The sequence below is a fragment of the Chinchilla lanigera genome, unplaced genomic scaffold (genome assembly GCF_000276665.1).
Source record: "Chinchilla lanigera isolate Chin_1 unplaced genomic scaffold, ChiLan1.0 scaffold00117, whole genome shotgun sequence".
Classification (NCBI taxonomy): Eukaryota; Metazoa; Chordata; class Mammalia; order Rodentia; family Chinchillidae; genus Chinchilla; species Chinchilla lanigera.
In genome coordinates this window covers 3,971,371-3,992,508 of record NW_004955518.1, presented here as the reverse complement: position 1 = coordinate 3,992,508, position 21,138 = coordinate 3,971,371, and the positions used below count along the sequence as shown (strand labels likewise).

At 43.4% G+C, this 21,138-nt stretch overlaps 1 long non-coding RNA gene across 1 annotated transcript; it reads left to right on the top strand.

Moving 5' to 3' along the window:
- Window positions 1–361: 361 nt before the first annotated feature.
- Window positions 362–17,954, top strand: LOC102020833. Its single transcript, XR_264571.1, has 4 exons — window positions 362–420; window positions 1,277–1,451; window positions 4,857–4,949; window positions 17,898–17,954. It is a non-coding gene; the product is annotated as an uncharacterized LOC102020833 (long non-coding RNA).
- The last annotated feature ends 3,184 nt before the right edge of the window (window positions 17,955–21,138 follow it).

The window sequence follows — 21,138 nt, the reverse complement described above, 5'->3', positions numbered from 1 at the left end:
TATAAATATAGTCTTATAGTCTCATTATTAAAGGTTATACATGCATGTACGTATAACCTTTGGCTGGTGGAGTGATATGCTCCACAAGAATGGATACTAACAGATATTACAGATATCCAGCTGGCAGATGAAAGGCACAGTGAAAAACTTGGAAGATATTAGGGCAGGAGAGAGAATTTGAAGAGTGATCTGCTTGTGGGTCACACTGAAGACAGGTTGTTGCCAAGTGACTATGCATAAAGAGAAGTTTGCCAAAAGGCACATGGCGGGTGGCTGGGGAGGAGGAGATAGGCCTGAGGAAGCAGCAAGATACACAAACAGAGTGAAGAGGATGATGTCATAGAAGAAGGCTATGACAGGCCGCTAGAGTGAGAGGACATTATGAAGATACCATGGATCCATGAAAAGGGACCTTTATTGGTAATAAAATCATTATCTCTAAAGCTAATCCATTACACATGAGGTTTCACTTAAGGTATTTTTAGTTTTTTTCCTCAATTTTTTATATTATGGTAAAGCTGAGCCTGGTGGCACACACCTGTAATCCCAGCACTCGGGGGGCTGAGGCAGGAAGGTCATTACAAGTTCTATGCCAGCCTGGGCTACACAATGAGCTCAAGGCAAGCCTGAATTACATAATGAGACCATTTCTCCAAAAACAAAACAAAACAAAAAAAAAACAAACTCCCCCAAACAGAAAGTAAATAAGCCAAGGGTTATGTGATGTGATAAGGTGTGACTGAAGATGAGGGCCACCTCAGCTAGTATCTTGGGGGAAGGCTACCTTTTGGAGTGATCTGAGTTGGGAGTGACAGCCAAGGAAGTGTACCCAGAGGGCACTATTAACACAGTCAAGCAAGGAGGAGGGTAGCACCTCATGGGGCCCTGCAGGCCACCCCACAAATGCCTTCCGTAGTAAAGCAGTAACTTTTGTTTCTATAAGTAAAATTTTATAACCTCCTGTTCCTGTAACATCCTGTTATGTCTGAGCAGAGGCACCAGGACACAAAACTGTCCATTTTGACACACTGCTTTTGTTCTCCTTCTGCCTGCCACAAGTTCCATGCCAAAGACCAATCCCCAAATATATAAAATGTATAAAAGCTGGAGCCTGTCCTTTGTCCTTTGTTCAGCCATTTTGGATTTATCAGCTGAGCCAGTGTACACCTATAAATAAAGTCCTCCTGTTTTTCCCTATTGGTCTCTCCTATCTAAAATCCCACAATTTTGGTGACCACAGAGGGAAGAAGATGATGTCTGTCTCCTTTGCCTGCAGGCCTACAAGGGCTTGAGCTTCAGGACTCCTGAGACCTCTGGTGCCACCCCATGAAACTTCAGCTGGAGAGGAAATCAGCCGTCCTGCAAGCCCACAGACCTCTCCCTTGTCAGTGCAAATAAAACCTAAGGAGATTCAGGATGATTCTGGAACAACAGCAAGCTACAGGACCATGGTAGGTAAGGGGGTCCGAGGAAAAATCCCATCCCATTAGAAGGAAGGGGAGCCTGACCACTCCCGGGGAATACCTGATAATCTGACTCAGACTAAAACTGGACTGCACCAGCATTCCCGAGAGCAGGAGTCCCTTGCAATGAGAACTGGCTCATAGTGGTGCTAGGGAGTAGGAGTGGCCTGCTGTAAGAGAGGCTCAAGGTCAGTCCACTGGGAACTAAGGTGAAACCTACAGCCCTGAGTGGAATGTGAGGGAAAGTCCCTGGTGAGGAGGAGGACTCGCAAGGCTAGAGTGGACTGCAGTGAGCACAGAGTGTCAGAATTGCAGGACTGGCCCGAGAAGCTCAGGAATCTGACACCTGAATAAAGACAACTGGGAAAGGGGAAATGTGTAAATGTGTGTGTACATATGAGTGAAATAAAGTGTATGAGTCTAAAGGGTACGAAAAATACATATAATTGTGTGTGAGTGAACAAAATGGAGTGTGCGAATCAGGGGCAGCCAGCTAGGGCAGCCAGCTAGTCCAATTGCGGGACTTACAGAAAAGCACAAAACTAAGAGACTGAGGCACAGCTGTGGCCACCAAGATTAGAGAGTCAGAGCAGGAAAAGGGAGACAATGCGAGGGGCAGCTCCAGCCGGGGGCTGAATGGCCAGTCCTGCCAGGCCTGAGGAGACGGCTTACAGGAAACATCACGTTACAAATTTTAGCTAATTGGTAGATATACTCCTGGTTTCCAATCTGAGTTGACTAATGAGAGTGTTTTAAAACATTTCTTGTGCATTGCAAATTCTTAAATTGCTATTACAGGGTTAGCTTGCTCTTTGCTCTACTGGTTTAAGATAAGAACACTGACCCAAGTTACTTAGAGGTTGGCAGTCAGTCAAGTTTACAAAGTAATAATCTGAGAAGAAACAAAAAAGTTTGTTGTAAAGGTTTATAGTAATTGTGAGAATGACTTGTGCTGCACGTGGGTGGAGATTAAAGGAGAAATGTCAATACCCACCCCATTAGAATGTATTCCAAAGAACTTTAAGGAAGGCTCTACTGGAAAATATGGAGTAAAGCTAACCCCCACTCCAGGTTGAAAACACTTTGGGAAGTAGCTTGGCCTTTTGCTGTGGGAACAATTCACAGAACAGTTGGACGAGTGCATAGGGGGTCAATGGGACAGAGGACAGCAGCGAGGACATCCCAGCCAGTTCCCTACATCGACTCATGGCTAAATGTAGTTCAAACTCAGCCCGTGTGCTTACAACCTTATCTGGCAGCCTCTTGCAAAACTCTTGTGGCTGGGGCTGACGGCAAAGTAAGGGATAGGGGAAGATCAGTTTAACTAAAGACTACAGGAGCTGAGGAAAAACAATTAGATATCAAGGATAAACCAATCCTACAGGAACCTCCAGAAGAGGCAGGAATACCTCTCCCCTTACACTCCAATCTATCCACCCCTACCATGACCCAGTCCAGAGAAGGCAAAGTCAGAGAACAAAGAATCCCAAGTTTCATCTCCCCAAGCAGGGAAGGCAAAGTCCCTACCCTTAAAGAAAAAAAAAAAAAAAAAAGAAAAGCCCAGATGACTAACTGCTCCATCTCCAAACAACCTATCAAGGGCATTACAGATGCCCCTGCAGGGCACAAGGGCACCCATCTATTATGATGCAGCAGGACAGGCCTAAGGGGTGGATGAAATTTTGTCTACCAGCCTTTCTCAACCACAGACCTTTTCCATTGGAAACACATACTCTCTCCTACCTGGAGAAGCCACAGACCCTCATAGCCCTCATAGACCATTTTCCAGACACACAATCCAATTGGGCAGATTGCAAACAATGCCTCGTAATGCTATTCAGTACTGAGGAATGGGGCTGGGGACTTAGCTCAGCGGCACAGCGCCTGCCTGACAAGCGTGAGGTCTTGAGTTTGATTTCCAGTACTGGAAAAAAAAAACCAAAAACAAACAAACAAACAAAAAATACTGAGGAATGCCGGAGGGTGAAGCAAACTGCCCTCCACTGGCTAGAAGGCCATGTCCCCTTCCAACGGTGACTGTCCAAGCTTATGCCCAAGGTCATTGCCCTGAGACTGAGCCTAGTTGGGAACTCAATGTTAAAGAGGGAAAGGAGGGGCTGGGGATTTAGCTCAGCGGCAAAGCGCCTGCCTGGCAAGCGCAAGGTCGTGAGTTCGGTTCTCGGTACCGGAGAAAAACCAAAAAAAAAAAAAACCAAAAAAAAAAGAGGGAAAGGAATATCTGGAAAAGTATCAGGAAGCTCTCTTAGCAGGCCTGAGAGTGGGAAGAAAGAAAACTAGAAATATGGCAGACTTCAGAAATACTCCAGGGCCCAGATGAGAGCCAACTCTAGTTCTGTGAAACATTCTGTGAAGCTTTCTGACTCTACACTCCATTTGCTCCAGAGGCAGCTGAGAACCAACATATGGTAAATGCAACTTTCGGGAGACAGACACAGAGAGACACCAGGCAGCAGCTGCAGAAGCTAGAGGGCTTTGCTGTCATGAATGCTACTCGGCTCACAGAAGGAGCTGTTAAAGAGTATAATAACAGAACAAGAGGCCAAATGGGAAGCAGACTAAAGGCTAGAAAAGAAAGCTGACCTACTAGTAACTGCACAGAGGCCACAAAGAGGTGAGGGCATAGAGGGAAATGAGAAAAACGCCAAAGTAGACAGGGACCTGGAGGTCATCAAAAGTTGGCTTGGAATCAGTGTACTTGATGCAGAAAGTTTGGACAATGGACAGACAAATGCTCAGAAAAGGGTAAGAAAGAGGGTGGATAGAACAGGATAGGGGGGCCTCAACAAAGGCCGTTACCAAAGGGAACACAATACTGATCTTATTGGGCTGGCTGGTGCTGAAGGATATGAGGACTAGACCAGACCAGGGTCCGTTCTTCTAGGCCTCTAGGAGCCTGTGGTCAAGATGATTGTGGGGGGCCACTGGATGGAGTTTTTGGAGAACCATCACACTGAAGACCCCTGACTACAGCCCCCTGCTACAGTGTTTTCTTTTTCCTTACCAAACCCATGCATAATAATTATAGAAGTACAGGCAGTGCTACCTGTACAGAGATAAATCTCTTTTTAATTGGCCTGAGAATGCACTGGAGTTCAGCTAAGGTGCTGACATGTCCCATGGAGGCAAAGTTGTAATGCATGGGCTAGCATCCCCCCATTAATGCACTCCTGAAGGCAGATAAACAGCCAGTGAGGGGAACAGGGCTGAGATATGGGATCATGACAGCATTGAAGCATTAAAACTCAGAACGAAGTCTTTTTCTCAGCAGTAAAAAGTTGCTTATAGCAGCATACTAAGTCATGCATTAAAGCTGTTATTGAAATTTGATAGTTTTGTGCCTGATGCATGAATGCCTTGTTTCTCTCTTGCTAGCTGGTCTGCAGGAGTGACTGTTCCTGAGCATACAACCATGACCCTCTGCCTGTATTCCACTCATGCCTCTGTTCCTCGTACATTCACTAAAAGGTGAGAGCTGCTGTGGGTAAAGGCCCTTTGTCTCTCACGGAAACTGCCTGTCCCAGAGCCCTTTTACAACTGCAGTTCTCTCTTGTTCCATTGCCAGCTATGTACCCCCACAGCACTGAATGGCAGACTGAGCCTTTTGTGAGGGTCTTCAGTAATGCGGGTCCGGAATGGATTTTATGGTAGGTAGTGGAGCCGGACATTTAGTAGTGATGTATGGCCCAAAAATCACAAGACTATTGTGGAAGCCACTGGAGTTCCAGAAAAATGGCCATTTTTCTGGCCCAAAAGATGTGTTATAGGGGGATAAATGATTTGACATGCATTCCTATATTTTCCAAACTGCTCAGTCTCCTTGCTGGGAATAAACTTGCTTTATAAATTGAAAGCCCAAATTGCTTTTGGCCCACAAGGGAAAATTACTTTAAATTTAGATGACCAAAAGACTATGGTATTAATCCTTGCTGTCCCATAGGCTAAGGCTATACTCTGAGAAACTATCCTCTCTGGGAACAAATGCTCAAGCAATTCCCAGGGTATGGGTTGAAGATAATCCACTAGGACTGGCTATAAATGATGCTCCAGTGATAATGAAGCTAAAGTTGGGAGCAACTCCCATTCAAGTCAGCCAATACCCCCTCCCTCAGGAAACCATACAAGGTACTCAGAGACATCTCAAGCAGCTCTTAGAAAATAAAATCCTGGTCAGATGCCAGTCATCTTGGAACACCCCACTTTTGCTGGTATGTAAACCAGGAACTGATGAATACAGGCCAGTACAGGACTTATGCACAGTGAATCAAGCAATTGAAACCATGCACCCAGTGGTTGAAAACCCATACATACTAATGGGACTCATTCCAGCAAGTACTACCGGGTTCATTTGCCTGAACTTAAAGGATGCTTTTTTCTGTCTCTATTTGACACCAATCAGTCAACCCATCTTTGCATTCCAATGGGAAGACCCAGTTATTGGTATAAAAGAACAGCTCACTTGGACCAGACTTACCCAGGGATTTAAGAACGCCCCCGCAGTTTTCAGGGAAGCATTGGCCTCCAACCTCAAAGTTTTCCTTACCCTGGAAAATAACTGTGCACTGTTACAGTATGTAGATTATCTTTTCTTTGCAGCTCTGTCTCTTGTGGATTGTATCCAGGGTACCCAAGACTTTCTTCATCTACTCTCAAAGGCTGTATATAAGGTATCCACAACAAAGGCTCAGATTTGCCAAAAAAAGGTCAGATACTTGCATTTTATAGTAAAACAAGGGAAATGGCAATTGGGCAGTGAGCAAAAAAACAAGCTATCTGTGCCCTCCCAACCCCAACCACTGGACACCACTGGGGGCAGCCAGTTTCTGTTGCATTTGGATTCCAAACCTCTCACTTATGGCCAAGCCTTTGTATGAAGCTACCAAAGGGAGAAAAAAGCCCCTCCTTTAAGAAGCTGATCAGATCATTCCAACACATCAAGGAGGCCTTGAACCAACCTCCAGCTTTAGGACTGCCAAGTATAATCAAACCCATTTTCTTGTATGTCCATAAATGAAAGGGGGTAGCTATAGGAGTCCTGACTGAAGTCATAGGATACTGGCATTGCCTGGTGGCATACTTCTCAAAACAAATAGACTATGTAGCCCTGGCATGACCTCCATGTTGCAAGGCACTTGCTGCCACTGCCCTGCTGACCTAGGAGGCCAACAAGTTAACTCTAAGGCAGTTGACTACCTGAGTGCTCCATTCAGTTATAACTTTGATGGACCAGAGAGAGCATCCTTGGTTGTCAGACCTAAGAATGAGCCAATATCAAAGACTCTTATGTGAAAATCCCTGCATAATTCTAGAGACAGTAAACACTCTTAACTGGCCACTTTGCTCTACTCATTGTTTCTTTTATTATTTTATTATTTTTTGCCTTTTTGAGACAGGGTCTCACTCTGCAGTTCAGGCTGGCTTGAGCTCACTTTGTAGCCCAGGCTTGTCTCAAACTCACAACAATCCTCCTGCCTCAGCCTCCCAAGTGCTGGGATTATAGGCATGTGCCACCATGCCCGGTCACTTTGCTCTAGTCAAACTTGGAGCCTCCCTTTATTACTGTGTGAAAATTGTGGATGAGGTATTCTCAAGTCTTGGAGATCTCACATATCATCCTCTGGGAGACCTAGATGTAGACTATTTCATAGATGGGGCAGTTTGTATTAGAAGGGGTCCAAAGAGCAAGATATACAATGGTGACACTGGATCTATGTTAGAGGTCCAGCCTTTACTTACCAGAACCTCTGCTCAGAGGGATGAATTAATAGCCCTAAAAAGGGCCCTGTTACTAGCTAAGGACAAAAAGATTAACATTTATGCTGATTCCAAGTATGCCTTTGTGATGTTACATGTTCATGGAGCTGTATACAGGGAAAGAAGTCTCCTGGTCCATGGAGAAAAAGATAAAATACAAAAAAGGAATTTTACAGCTCCTAGATGCTATATGAGTGCCAAGAAAAGAGGCTGTTATACACTACAAGGGACACCAATGGACTGATATTGTAGAGACCAACCCCCTAAAAAACCCAAAGCCCAAACAGAGAAACAACACAGGCTGCTGTAGCAACCCCACAACCCAAAAGGGAGTTCTGGCTCTATCCCTCATCCCAGGACCCTCACTCCCAGAAATCCTAAACTATACTACAGTTGAAAAGACATGGCTTTCCCAAGAGCCTAGGGCTTATATCAAGGGAGAATGATAGAGATTCTTTGATAGAAGACTAGCTATACCTAAAATGATGGACCCTACGTTTAAGAGAAAATTCCATCAAGGATCTCACATGGGAAAAATGACATGAGAGACATTACTAAGTTATCATCTTTATGTGCCACAGCTCACTGCCATCACCCAAGCTGTTTGTGAGCAGTGCCTAACCTGTGCACAGAACAAACTAAAGTGAGGGACAACCAGGCCTCTGCATATCTAAGATGCTGGTATTATCCCATCTAAAAACTTTTTTTTTAAAACTTTTTTTTTTAAATTTTAAAGAGTTAAAGAAGGATAACATAATAACGGGGGGGGGGGAGTTTACCAAATTACAGACAAAGTGGTAGGAAATTATCAATGGTTATCATTTTACATATTGTTATCTACAAGATAGTTTCTCAGGAAAACAAATCGACACATAATAGTGAGTTACAGACAAAAGACGTAGGAGATTATCAATAGTTGTTGTACTATACTTTGGTATCTTCAAAGTGGCTTCTAAAGAAGATAAATAGAGCTATACATGAGTGACCTATTGAATATAACTTTTCTCAATGGTGGTTGTAAGAAACACATAATAATAGACATGTATCCATTTATGAAATAGGATAGGAACAATACAAACATTAGAGTTATGGATAGATTAGTAGGAAAATATCAATGGCTGCTGTAATACATGGTGGTTTCTCAGGAAGACAGAGATATGCAAGAAGGATCGGACAAGTAGTAAAAGCCTAAGGGTTGTCAAAAATAGCATATTGCCTCCTCACCAGTGACTCCTTTCACTGAGGTATGATGGCTGGAAGGAAGGCCAGGATTGAAAAGAAAGACCAAGAGATTTACACCTGTGTCTAGCAACAGGCTGTTTTCTTGTTCCTCCATAGTCATGATTACTCAGGGCTCCTCCGTGGAGATGATGGTCTGGCCAGAGGGAGAAGGCAGACCATGCCCCAAGCCCTCTCATTCCTGTTGGACTAACTGGTAGCATGGGTCTGAGCTCTGGGGCCTCCACGTCAGAGGGCAGACTGATCTCCAGTGGTCACCTTTGCACTCAGAGCATGGCCCATGGGGCCTCTTAGGGCAGTTCCTCTTGAGGTGGCCTGGCTTTTTACAGTGGTAGCAGATGAATGCAGTTGTTGAGTTCTTCTTGGGGCCCCAGGAATCAGACTTGGGGTCTGTTTCTCTTAGTGGTGCAGCAAAAGCAGCTGCTTTTTCTCGGTCTCTTTGTTTTCTCTCCTTGGCCTCCTCCTCCTCATCCCTATAGAACACTGAGGAGGCAGTTCTTACTAATATCTCAAGTGAGCCATCTGGGGTGAAAGCCATTCTTTGTAGCATGTTCTCCCCAGCCTCCCATCACATTGGGACCCCACAACCAGTTAGTGTCCTCTCCCCACTGTCAGCATAGGCAGCAGGAATCTTGCTGCAGACCTCTCCAGAGCTCCACCATAGCCTGTACTGTCAGGGGAAGAATGGCTTCCAATGAGTCTCTGCAGGTATTGTGCAAGGTCCTCCTGGTTTTCAGCTTCCGAGTGGCTCTCATGACCCCAGTCCACAGGACCTCTGACTCCTCGGGCTTAGTCTGCATTCTCATGTTCTCCGTGTCTTTGTTCAACAGCTGTTCCTCTGCTGACTCTGGACCTTTCTGGTTCTCAATGGCAGGAGAAAGAGTGACCCATTGTGTGGCATCTATTCCCAGGGGTTTCTCCATGATTGAATGATTCACACATGTCCATGTGGGGCATCTGCAGCCGGTGCATGGTGGGCCAATTATGTCATTGTTTCTCTGTGTCATGGTAGTTCTCAACTGAGTGGCGGGGGCTGGCCTGAGGGCTGGAGCACAACAGCGCTCATTGCTGCGTGGCTCCCTGTGTGCTGGGGGCCCTCCTTCCGGGCACCTATGAGGCAGGGAGCAAGCCGGCCCAAAGACCAGCGCTCCCCACCCCATGGCTCCGCATGTGCCGGGGGCCCTCCTCCCAGGTGCCTACGAGGCAGGGAGCGAGCCGGCCCAAAGACCGGCGCTCCCCGTGCTTGTCCCATCTAAAAACTTACTTCTGGACTTTGCTGAGCTGCCCCAAGTAGGAGGCTATTGATGTATGTTGGTGCTACTTTGGACCTTCTCAGGGTGGACTAAAGCTTTCCCTACCCAGACAGGAAAGACACTAAAAATTACAAAGGTGCTGTTAAAGGCTATTATACCAAGGCTTGGACTGCCCCAACTTTGGGATTGAATAATGGGCCAGATTTGTGGCTGAGAAACTTAAAAAGCTTATATGGATGCTAAAAAAAAAATAAAAATTATATATAGCCTATGGGCTCCAGAGCTCTGGAAAGGTAGAGCACATGAAATAGATGCTCAAACAATTACTGAAAAAGTATCATCAAGAAACACACTTGAGACGGGATCAAGTCCTGCCTATGGCTCTCCTCCATGTCTGGTATACCTCCACTTAATAAATGGGGTATACCTCTTATAAAATCTTGCTCCATTGGCCACCCCCAATTATAAGTCAAATTAAATGTGATCTCCATATACTAAGAGAATTAACTCTCAGAAGACAGATGTGAGCTTTGGGAATAGGCATACAAGATATCCATGGTAGGGTGCACAAAAAAATACCTCTAAGTGTGAGAGACCCAATTCACCCATATAAACCTGAAGACTCTGCTTGGGTCAAAAGATGGACTCTTACCACCCTAGGGTCCACATGGGTTGGGCCCTACACTGTAATCCTGTCTGCCCCCACTGTTGTTAAAATTTCGGGGGCTGTGCCCTGGATCCACCACAGCTGGCTGAAGGCAGTGGCCCAAGACAAGTGGACTAGCTAACAGGATCCAGATCAACCAAACCAGCTGATCCTATGGCATCGAGATCAAGCCATCACCAATGATGACAGTCTTGCTCTAGTCACACTGGAAACTGATTAGTCTACACATGACAGAAGCTTGAGGATCAACAGCTCTGCTCTGGTCACCCTGGAAGCTCACCAGTTGATGTACAGTGGTAGCCTGAGTATCATCATGGAGTTATAGCAACCACACAATTCTCTTTTCCTTTTTGTATAGTTCTCTCTCTGCCCAATAGGGAGCCAACCCCCAAAACAGATAGTGATAGTGATGCTCTCTATTAAAACCCATTTATAAAAAGCATCAAGCAGGAGAATAAAGCAGTAACTTTTGTCTTCGCAAATAGAATTTTATAACTTCCTGTTCCCATAACATCCTATTATGTTCAAGTAGGGCCACCAAGATAGAAAACCATCACAGCTTGACAAATTGCCTTTGTTCTCCTTTTGCCTACCCACAAGTTCCATGCCAAAGACCAGCCCCCATGACCAATTGTATAAAAGCTGGAACCTGTCCTTTGTCCTTTGCTCAGCCATTTTGGATTTATCAACTGAGCCAGTGTATACCTAAAAATAAAGTCCTCCTGTTTTTCCCCATTGGTCACTCCTATTTCTTAAATCCTGCAACACTTACCCTCAAAACAGCAAACATGCAGAAAAATGACATATTTCAAAATTTTTTTCCACTTAATTAAGGAAATTGTGAAAAAATTTACCATATTTATAGTCACATGGGGAAAATCACCCATGAAAAATAAAAACCTTGCACGTGATGTCTGAATGTACTTTATTTGCATAGACTGGGATACTCAAGCCAAGAAATAGACTGTACACTGAACCAGGATCACTGAAGTCACTAAAGTTCTTACTGGAGGGGCCAGGGATTTAGCTCAGCGGCACAGTGCCTGTCTGGCAAGCGCAAGGTCATGAGTTCGATTCCCGGTACTGGAGAAAAACCAAAAAAAAAAAAAAAAAAAAAGTTCTTACCAGAACAAATGAAAGATTTTCATAACCCAGGGTTCATGGGATTCCTGTAGAAAAAATGATACTTACAAAAGATAACCATAATTTCAGAATTTCTAGTTTAAAAAGGAATGCAATCCTCAAGAAGGAGAATCAGTGTACATAACAAAGAGAAGATTACATGTTGAGAACTTGAAAAAAACGGGATAATCTGAAACTATATTTGTAGTGATTAAATAATTTTCATAGGATTGTAAGTCATGATAAAAGACAGGTGGAAGAATTAAGTGAAATTTCTAGAAATAAAAATACTTAAATGAGTAAGGAAATCATCTTGATTTCAGCATGCTAAAATAAATGGTAAGAAAGTAAAATACCTGGAGAACTAAAGAAGAGGTAAAAATTATATGTTTCAGGAATTCTAAGAAAACAGAGAGAAAGTGGGAGAAAACTATAGATTTTCTAGAAGGGAGCAAGATGCTTATTAAATTCCCAAGTATAATAAAACCAAATCTACATTAACCATATCAGTGTGAAACTTTATAACATCAGACAAAAAGAAACATTATGCAATGAGAAGACACACAGATTATCAAGAAAGGAACGAACATTAATTATTTGGAAAAGAAACTTGCTACTAACAACAGCAGATCCAGAAGAATAATGTCAAAGTGCTGAAGTAGTCACCAGCCTAGAATTCCTCTCTCAGCTAAATTATTTGAGAATGAAGGGAAATTAAGGCATTTTGCATAAACACTGATCACGTATCCCATTTCCCCCAAAATAAGCTCTATCCAGAAAACAAGCCCTGGCATGAGTTTAGAAGATATACTTGAAATTTCTCCTCTCTTTAAAATATATTTGTTCTAAAAGTAGTATTTTCACATAACACCCTATAAAATATTACCACTACTGGTTCAATTCTTTGGAAAAAAAAAAGCTGAGATAAAAAAACAAGCTTACTGAACAACTTGAGAACCAAAAAAGGTGTAAAAAGATCAGGAAGACCTTTCCTCTCTATTAAAGATATGCAACTCATATAGGTCGTCTTTTGTTAAGATTAGGTTGCTATAACAAATAACTCCAAAAATCTCAGGAGTTTACAACAAAAGTTTATTTCTTGCTCATGATACAGGTCAGCTGGGCTCAGCTATAGTTCTGTTCTGAAAAATTCACCTAAAATATGCCATGTATGTGAGAAACAAAAAAGCTATAGCATATTTTAAAATTTGATATTCTACTTACATGCTAATTTACTTTCATTTTATAACCCAAACAAGTCCTTGGTCAAGCCTGCCATCAAGAGAGTGAGGATGTGTATATTTCTTAGGAAGGCAACCTGAGTCACATGATAATAGACATGGGTGTGTAATCCTATTACCAGGAGCATATGAGCAATTTCAAAGAAACACTGCCATCTATCTACCATATAGTCTAAAGATATTTTTCTCAGTTATATTTTTGCAAATGCTTGTCAGTTATTACCTTTCTCCTTTCATTAAAAAAATAAATACAAAGAAAGGAAAAAAGGAAGGAAGGAAAGAAGAAGAGAGAGAGAAAGAAGAAAGGAGAGGAAAAAACTGCCATGCTCTAAAGTTTTCTGATATTAACCCTTTGAATACTGGTATTTTTCATCTGATCCAGGAGCTCTTTGTTAGATAAGCTCTTTGTTGATATAAGATTGTGCCAGAAAGTGAATAAAAACTGCCTCCTTCTTCATGAAAGTCTTGCTCTGGTAAAAGGACAGCAGGACAAAACAGTGTTACTTACTGGTGTAGCTACTCAAGTTTGGCTTCAGCTCTTTGTCTTGTCATAAGCAGGTATCAATTTGGGTACTGACAGTGGCTGACAGTTGGGTGGTTTCACCCATGTGATCATCCAATTACAGACTTTCAAAGCTGGAGCGAACCGTAGGCACCATCTAGTCCACATGCCTACTTTCACAGTCGAGGATCCCGACAGCCTGGAAGTTCTAGCAAACTTCCCAGGGCCATGCAGCGGTCCTTCTGCAATGTAAAGTGGAGGCCAGTGTCCCAAGTCCCTCACCACCAGCGTGACCTAGGATCCCTTTTGTCTGAGCTCCCTGATGGGCAGCCTGCTGGCCCCATGTAGTGTGGAGATGTGGCAGGGGTCCTGGTTGCCTCTTGGGAGAAGCAGGGACAGAAGGTGAGCATGGGGTTTCCTGACAGATACAGCTGTGTCGTGTTCCAGCTGTGTCTTCCCTGTGGAATGTCCTTGGGAAAGTTCCTTAAATTCTCAAACCTGTTTCTTCTTTTTTTTTTTTTTCTGGTACCAGGAATCGAACTCACAACCTTGCACTTGCCAGGGAGGTGCTGTGCCACTGAGCTAAATCCCCAGCCTTTCAAACCTATTTCTTACTTTTGTAAACATTTCATCTTGAAGGTTGCTGTGAGGATGAGATGAGGGTGAGGGACACCAAGCTGTTGTTCTGTGTGGGGGAGGCAGAATAATGACCCCCAAATATGCCTGCATCCTCATCTCTGAAATCTGTACATGGGTTATGTTGCTGGCGTGGAGTTAAAGCTGTTGATTGAACTAAGATTACTAATCAGCTGACCTAGAGATTAGGGGATCATCACTGACCTTTGCCCCTGGCCTTTTCAGACCTCAGACTTCCAAGAACTGTGTGATGATAAACATGGGTTGTTTCAAGCCACTGATTTCTGATAACTTTTACAGCAGGCAACAGGAAAAAATACCTTTCATGTGAAAACTACTGCTGCTCCCCCAGAACAGGTGCTTTATCATTTTTTGGTACATACAGCTTTTGCAGGACACATTGTGCTATGCTATTCTTTGGCATACTCTGTTGGAGCACAAGCTCACCACAAAGGGAAGCCTACTTCTTTCAAGGGTGTAGTTTCTCTCCATTATTTCTTTATCTTTTTCAGCTCTTTTAGTTTAGGTGGGCATTTGGGAGTCACTGAACTTGAGAGTGCCAAAGTACTTTACCATAGCTCAGAACCTCCTGTTCTTTTTTTTTGTTTGTTTTGTTTTGTGTGTGTGTGTATGCCTGATCGTAGGTTTTAGCAGTCTGTTCAGAAAGTACTGCTCTCCTGCATTTGGGTTGGACCCTATTTTCCAGGACAGAGTTGAAGGAGAGACAACAACTGAGGTGCCATGGGGCCTGGTGCTGGTGGCAGTTTGTGGTCTCTGCTGCTTGCAGCACCCGTCATCCTGTTTGATGCAATTCTCCCATGTGGGGTGAAAGGCTTGTGGCTGGAGTAGCTACTTCCTTTGCCCCTACTTCCTTATACTGATGGGATATTGGGACTTGAGCTTCAGTAGTTGCGTATTCACTGAAGTACATAAAATTGCATGCAGCAACGTTAAACCATGACTGTTGCCAGAGATGAATTTATGTTAGGAGAGGAGAAAAAGCACAGAGTTTCAAAGTAATTTTGACACATTCGTGTCTGGGTGCTTCCTGCATCTGGGTCTGTAACTCTCTGCTTCTCTTCATCATGCCACCCCCACATTTGAGATCTGGCTATGGGAAGAGCAACCAGTAGAGCAAACATCTCTTTGGTTCTTCAGAGTAAAAAAAACTGTTCCTTTTCTGGAACAAGGCATAGAATCACAGGAAGGGCTGATACTTTTTAGCTCTTTCTTTTTCTAAGTTGTTCTTACCTTTTAAAAGTAAAGTAGCTAATTTCTAGTTTCAGGTAAAGTAGTAAAGCATTTATTCTATTTAGTTATAGTATATGCCATGCTATGCCCACAAAACTCAGAAAGATTACAGAATTAGACCACTGGAAAACAAGGAATTTAAAATAAAAACAATTCAAATAACCACAATAAGACACTATTTCCCTACATCAAATTAGTAAATATCATAAATTATATCCTCAGTGTTTTGCTAAGTGTGGGTGGGAAGGATTATTTATTTGTTTATTTTAGATTTTTTGAGACAGGGTCTCATCCTGTAGTTCAGGCAGGCCTTGAACTCACTATGTAGTCCAGACTGGCACCGAACTCATGGTGATCCTCCTGCCTCAGCCTCCCAAGTGCTGGGATTACAGGAGTGTGCCATCATGCCCAGCCCGGAAAACATTGTTGTGTAGCCTGCTGGGTCCCCAGTGGGGATACAAAGTTTTCAGAAAGCAAATTGGCCTCCTGTTTAAAAATCTTAAATGTGTTTATGTCACCTTGAAATTTTACTGTTTGGAATCCATCCTTTCTTTATTTAGTTTGGTTTCTTTACCTATAACATAGACATCCTTTTACTTTATAAAGGGATGTGAGAAACTGAGAGTGGATAATTAGCCTACAGTTTGTGACCAATGAGTGTTAGGTAGAATTATTTATAAAAAATTAAATCTTGCCAGAAAAAATTATTACAGTACAGTATTTTGGCCTTGAAATTGAGAGCAGCAATAGCACCTTGTACTGGAGTGAACTTAAAAAACATTCAGAAAGAGAAGTTTGGCTGTGCTTTCCAGCTTCCCACCACTCACTCCCCCATGCAGTGCTTGAATAGATTACTTATGATGTCTGAAAGTTATGCTAATTAAAAGGCACAATTTAACTCAGAAGCATTGCCATAAAAGACTAAAGACTTCTCTGACATAAGCAGATTACACATGATATTTTTATGGATTGCCTTAGGGAGAAGCTTGGTGTGCTTATGAAGGACATACCATGGCACACTTAGTTACCTGGAGTGGAGAATAGATTTAGCGATCTTCCAGTGTGGATCATTGTGGTACTAGGACCCGGGCTCTGGAAGGCTTTCACTGGGTTTGAAGGTGGGATGTTGCCAGTTCTTGAGGAAAGGGACAGCCTGGTTCTGGATGGTGATGATGGGCTATGATTTTGATGGGGAAGCCAAGGTCTGCTGTGTGCAGAGAGTGCTGCTGTTTGTGAAGGTTGCGAAGAAGGTCTGCAGTAGGAGCCAATGGAGAGGGAGCTGCACACTATGGTACAAACCAAGCTCAGTTCCCAGGGATGTGAGCCACAAGAAGCTGTGAGAATGGGGTGGGAGTCAGTGCAGAGCAGGGATAGGGCTGAGAGGGGCTGATGACAGGTTCCTGGGACAGGCCGTCTCCCGCACCCAGGAGCTATTTTCAATGGTGTATTTATTGCTGATCACTCAGCCCATCCATATGTGGAAATCTCTCTCTCCTAGCTCCTACCCTAAGCTCTAGACAGGATGCATTCGGACTCTGTCTGCATCTATGCATCACCACTTAGCTGACTAGCAGAGGTGACCCTCAGCAGTGCCACATTTGCTTCTGTCCAGGTACCTGGTGTAGAATACTACTCACAAACTTCCCAGGATACCTGCACATCCCAAGGGGGCAAGGAATGCTCTGAGGAGCTCTGATGTCTTCAGGGGAATTCCCTGTCCTGTGCCTGAGTCCAGGGTCTTGCTGAACTGAGCAAAATCTAGACCCTCAGACAGAAACAGAGCTTAACAGTGTCTCATTACCTTATTCTTTCCCTGCTTCTTTTAAACTTATTTGTCTTTGACATAGGACATACCATCCACTACATCTACTGAGGACTAAAAATAGCTATGATTCCATTTGCTTTGTAGAAAATGGGGGGCAAGGAGATGGGTCTAATGGTCTGATAGTCATGACATCAGACATCAGATAACAGATGTCATGATAGAGGGATGAATTCAGATGGAATACAAGTACAGTGATGCCTTGGTTCACAAAGTTAATTCTTTCCATGATTCTGGTCACAAACCAAAATGGAGGAGAACTGAATCAAATTTCCCCATAAGATCAACATTGAACCTAACCATTAAATTTGATTTGGTTGCTGTCCAGTTTGGTTTGGGACCAGAAAAATGGAAAGAATTAAGTTTGTGAACTCAGGTACCACTGTACAGGGACTCTTTGGTTCTTTGAGCTTGCTCATCATTTTGAGTCTCTTTCCTGGTGCACTACCAAACAGAAAATGAAAATGAAATTGGAAAGTCCCATTTAGGCAATCCTTTCTGTGATGCATAACATTGCCCAGAAATACCCTTGTCTGAAGCTGTCTCAAGGGCTATATATTATTATGATGCATAGGTTAAGAGAATGTTCAGCTAGGGTCAGTTGGAAACCTGGTGTCCTGGCAGATATTTCCAGTTAGATGATGACTATTTGTAACTGTCTCCGTATCTGGCTTAGACTTTATGGAGACTATTGATCTGCTTGCTGAGCCAAATTTTGCATTACTATAAATTACTTGGGTAATGTTGGCATTTTTGTACCTCTTTGCTTAAATTAAAAGTGCATGAGAAAAGCCCAGAGTGACCCAGGGATCACAAAGAACTATTAGTGAGCAATTCCTAATAGAAACAATTTATACAACCCATAGATATATGAAATTCAGACATAGGAAAGTAAATGGAAAGCATTTAACCGGCTATTTTTTTTTCAGTTTCACATGAGCTTTTGGTTACTCCATGATGCCCACTGAACTTTTGTAAATTATGGTAAGTACCTTGTCTGAATTCCTCAGAAATATGCCAGTTGGCTCCATAAAATTTCAGTTTAACAGAAATAGTTATAGTAATATCCTGGAGATGCCTCTGGCTTCAGCAGAATTTTCTAATATCAGCTGTCTTTATTTTAAACACAGTAAACTTTGAACTAGTTCACATTTGCCCAATCATCAAATAAATTCAGGGAGTTGCTGCTAAAATAGCATTAAGGAGAGTCAGACATTCCAAAATCAATGTAACACACTGAGTAGTAGACTGACCCTGATTCTTTTTTTCATGCTCCAGGTCTTAGGAAACATCCTTCTTAATTTTCATATGCAACCCAGTGGAGTTCTCTTGAAAAGGACAGGTGGTTTCAGTGCCTTAGGCTCATTGTCTATTGGTTCTAAAGGGTAAGGAGGAAGGGAGTGTGGCTGAGTTTTTTAAGAAGGGTCCAATGAGGAGAGGGGACAGTGGGTGGCATCATGGAGTAACTGAGTTCTTTCATAGCCTTTAATACATCTTATAAGATGTTCATATCTTGCATCATACCATTTGGGCTTAGTGGATATTCTGGGAAATTTTGTGGGTTTCTTGAAGACTCCCCACCCACCAGGAATCTCCCACTGCAGCTCCCATCATCTGGGTGAGGGTTCCTTTAATTGCTGCTTTACACTCCATCCATGAAGCTCTGCTCCTCCAGCAGTTTTTTCTGATTATTTGACTCCATTCCCAAGCAAAGCTCCCCAAGAAGGGAAGAATCCCAGGCCCAATCTTTCCTCTACCCACTTGACTCAGAAGAAATCCCACACATCTTTGCCCCTGTCCATGGTTCTGCAGCTCATGCTCATGCTACTCTGTCTCATTTCTCTTTGCTTGGCCATCTCAGACCAACAGCTACTTAACCTCTTGCCCATCCATTTCTCGAGTGTGCCCAGAATCAAATCCCTTCATTCCTGTGTTCTATGGAATGCATGTAAAACTCAAATGAGCCCTGCAAGCCTATCCTGGCTCAAGGCAAGGGGAGGCAACCACCATGATTTCTGGAGTTCTACAATGTTATTCTATAAAGGAATTCCTTTGTGTGCCACTTCATTCTTGATCTACCTCCCACAGCTCACATAAACTCCTCCAGAGAGATGATTAGCTGTCAAAAAAATTAGCTTTGGCTACCTTCTTTCCAAGTTCTGCATAATATCTCATTTTGGAAATAACACTACTTTAAACAGTTGGACCAGCTAAAATGGAGACAGTGAAAAACCAGTTTTAGTGTCTTGTTATTATAGTTGCTCTGTGTCTTGGTTACTTTTCTCTCATTGCTGGGACAAAACACCTGACACCCAAAATTAAAGAAGGAAAGATTTATTTAGCTCACAGTTTGTGGAGGTTTCAGTCCATACTTGGCTGGCTCCAAAGCAGAGTGGTACATGGCAGAAGGGCAGTAGTTCATGTGGCAGAAAACAGCAAAAGCAGCAAGAGCAAAAGGCGAGGAGTGGTAGCAAGCAACCTCTTTCTCTCCCTTACATATGCAAACTATCTGCCCCAGGGCAGGTGTAGCACTCACAGCCATAATCCCAGCATTAGATCATGGATCAATCATAAACTCTAAAAGCCTGCTCCATGACTGCATGAGGCTTTGAGGGTACATCAAGACACAAACCATAACATTCCACCCCTGGCCCCCCAAAGACTCATGTGCATCCCTTTATGCAAAAGACATTTTACTCCAGCTCTAAGAGTTGCTAAAATCCTAACAGTTTCAACATTGCTGAAAAGTCCAAGTTCCAAGTCTCCTCCAAGATATAAGACAAACTCTTAGCTGTGAGCCCTTGTACAAATGAAAAGTTAAACACTTCCAACATCCAATGGCACAAAATAAATATTACCATTCCAAAAGGTACAAACAGAGGGGATAAAGAGAATTGGGACTGAAGCAAGTCCAAAATCCAGCAGGGTGAACATTATGTCCCATAGTTCCATGTCCAGCATCTGAAGCAATCTGTGGCACATTGTGAGCTCCAAAGGGCTTGCATGACTCCACTCCTATGGCTATTCCAGTGGTTACAGGTCCCATGGCTTCTCTCTTGGGCCTACTTTGCTCCCTCCTGGGAGCTTTCCTTAGACAATCCACATTCCTGGCTTTCCCAAACTTCTGAGGTCTTCACTGAACCTCTCACTTCACAGTCACAGCTTCACATGCTGCCCTCTCAGGGGCACACTGTCTGGCCTCCCAGGCCTTCTGAAATCCAGGTGGAAGCCTTTTAAGCCTCAGAACTCTTGCATTCTGTATGCACCTAAAACCAGTGCCACATGGATGATGCCAAGGTCTGCTGTCATGTGGAGCAGTAGTCTTTCCCCTCTCTTGGTCATAGGGGTCAAGTGCCTGGATTGCTGGGCACTCTGAATCCAACTCTGAGGAGCAAATTCTCTATGCTGCCACCATTGTGGAACCTGCTACAGCCACCACTGCCATTCTGGAACATGGCACTCTACAGCTTTCTTCTCAAAGCAAAGTCTTTCAGCTTTGCAGTTTTGAGGCTGCAAAGGGTAGAGACTTGCTGCTTCTTGCGATGCTCTCAGCATGAGAGATTCTCTTGTTCCTTCTCAGCAGTGGAGATCTCCTCAGCCTTATCTTTGCAGTCCACAGCTTTACTGGAGCTCCTTTGTGGCCAAACTCACAACATTTTAAATCATCCTGCTGGGCTCTTTGCTCTTGATTCTCAATATAAATCTGGCTAGAAGCCCCCAACAATAGCTATGCCACCGCCTAAACATTCAATTGCCTTGAGATTTGTTTTCCCAGATTAATTAATCCACCACCCTTAATCTTAGTCTCAGGCAAAGTCTCTGGACACAAGCAAAAGGCAGATAAACTTTCTGCCAAGCCATAGCACACATCATCTGGAGTCCAACAACCAATGCAGTCCGTCTTCCCAACAGAAACCTCCCAAAGGCAGTCTTTTTTTTTTTTTTTTTTTTTTTTTTTCTGGTACCAGGAATCAAACTCATGACCTTATGCTTGCCAGGCAAGCGCTGAGCTAAATCCCCAGCCCCCCAAACACAGTCTTTACTGGCAGGATTTCTATCAGCCTTCTGGTCTTCTGAACTTTGACCAGAATCTCCCATACAGAACAGCTGAAGGCATTTGAGCTCTGTTTCTGGCGACAGCTCCGAACCTTTCCAAATACTTCCAGCAAG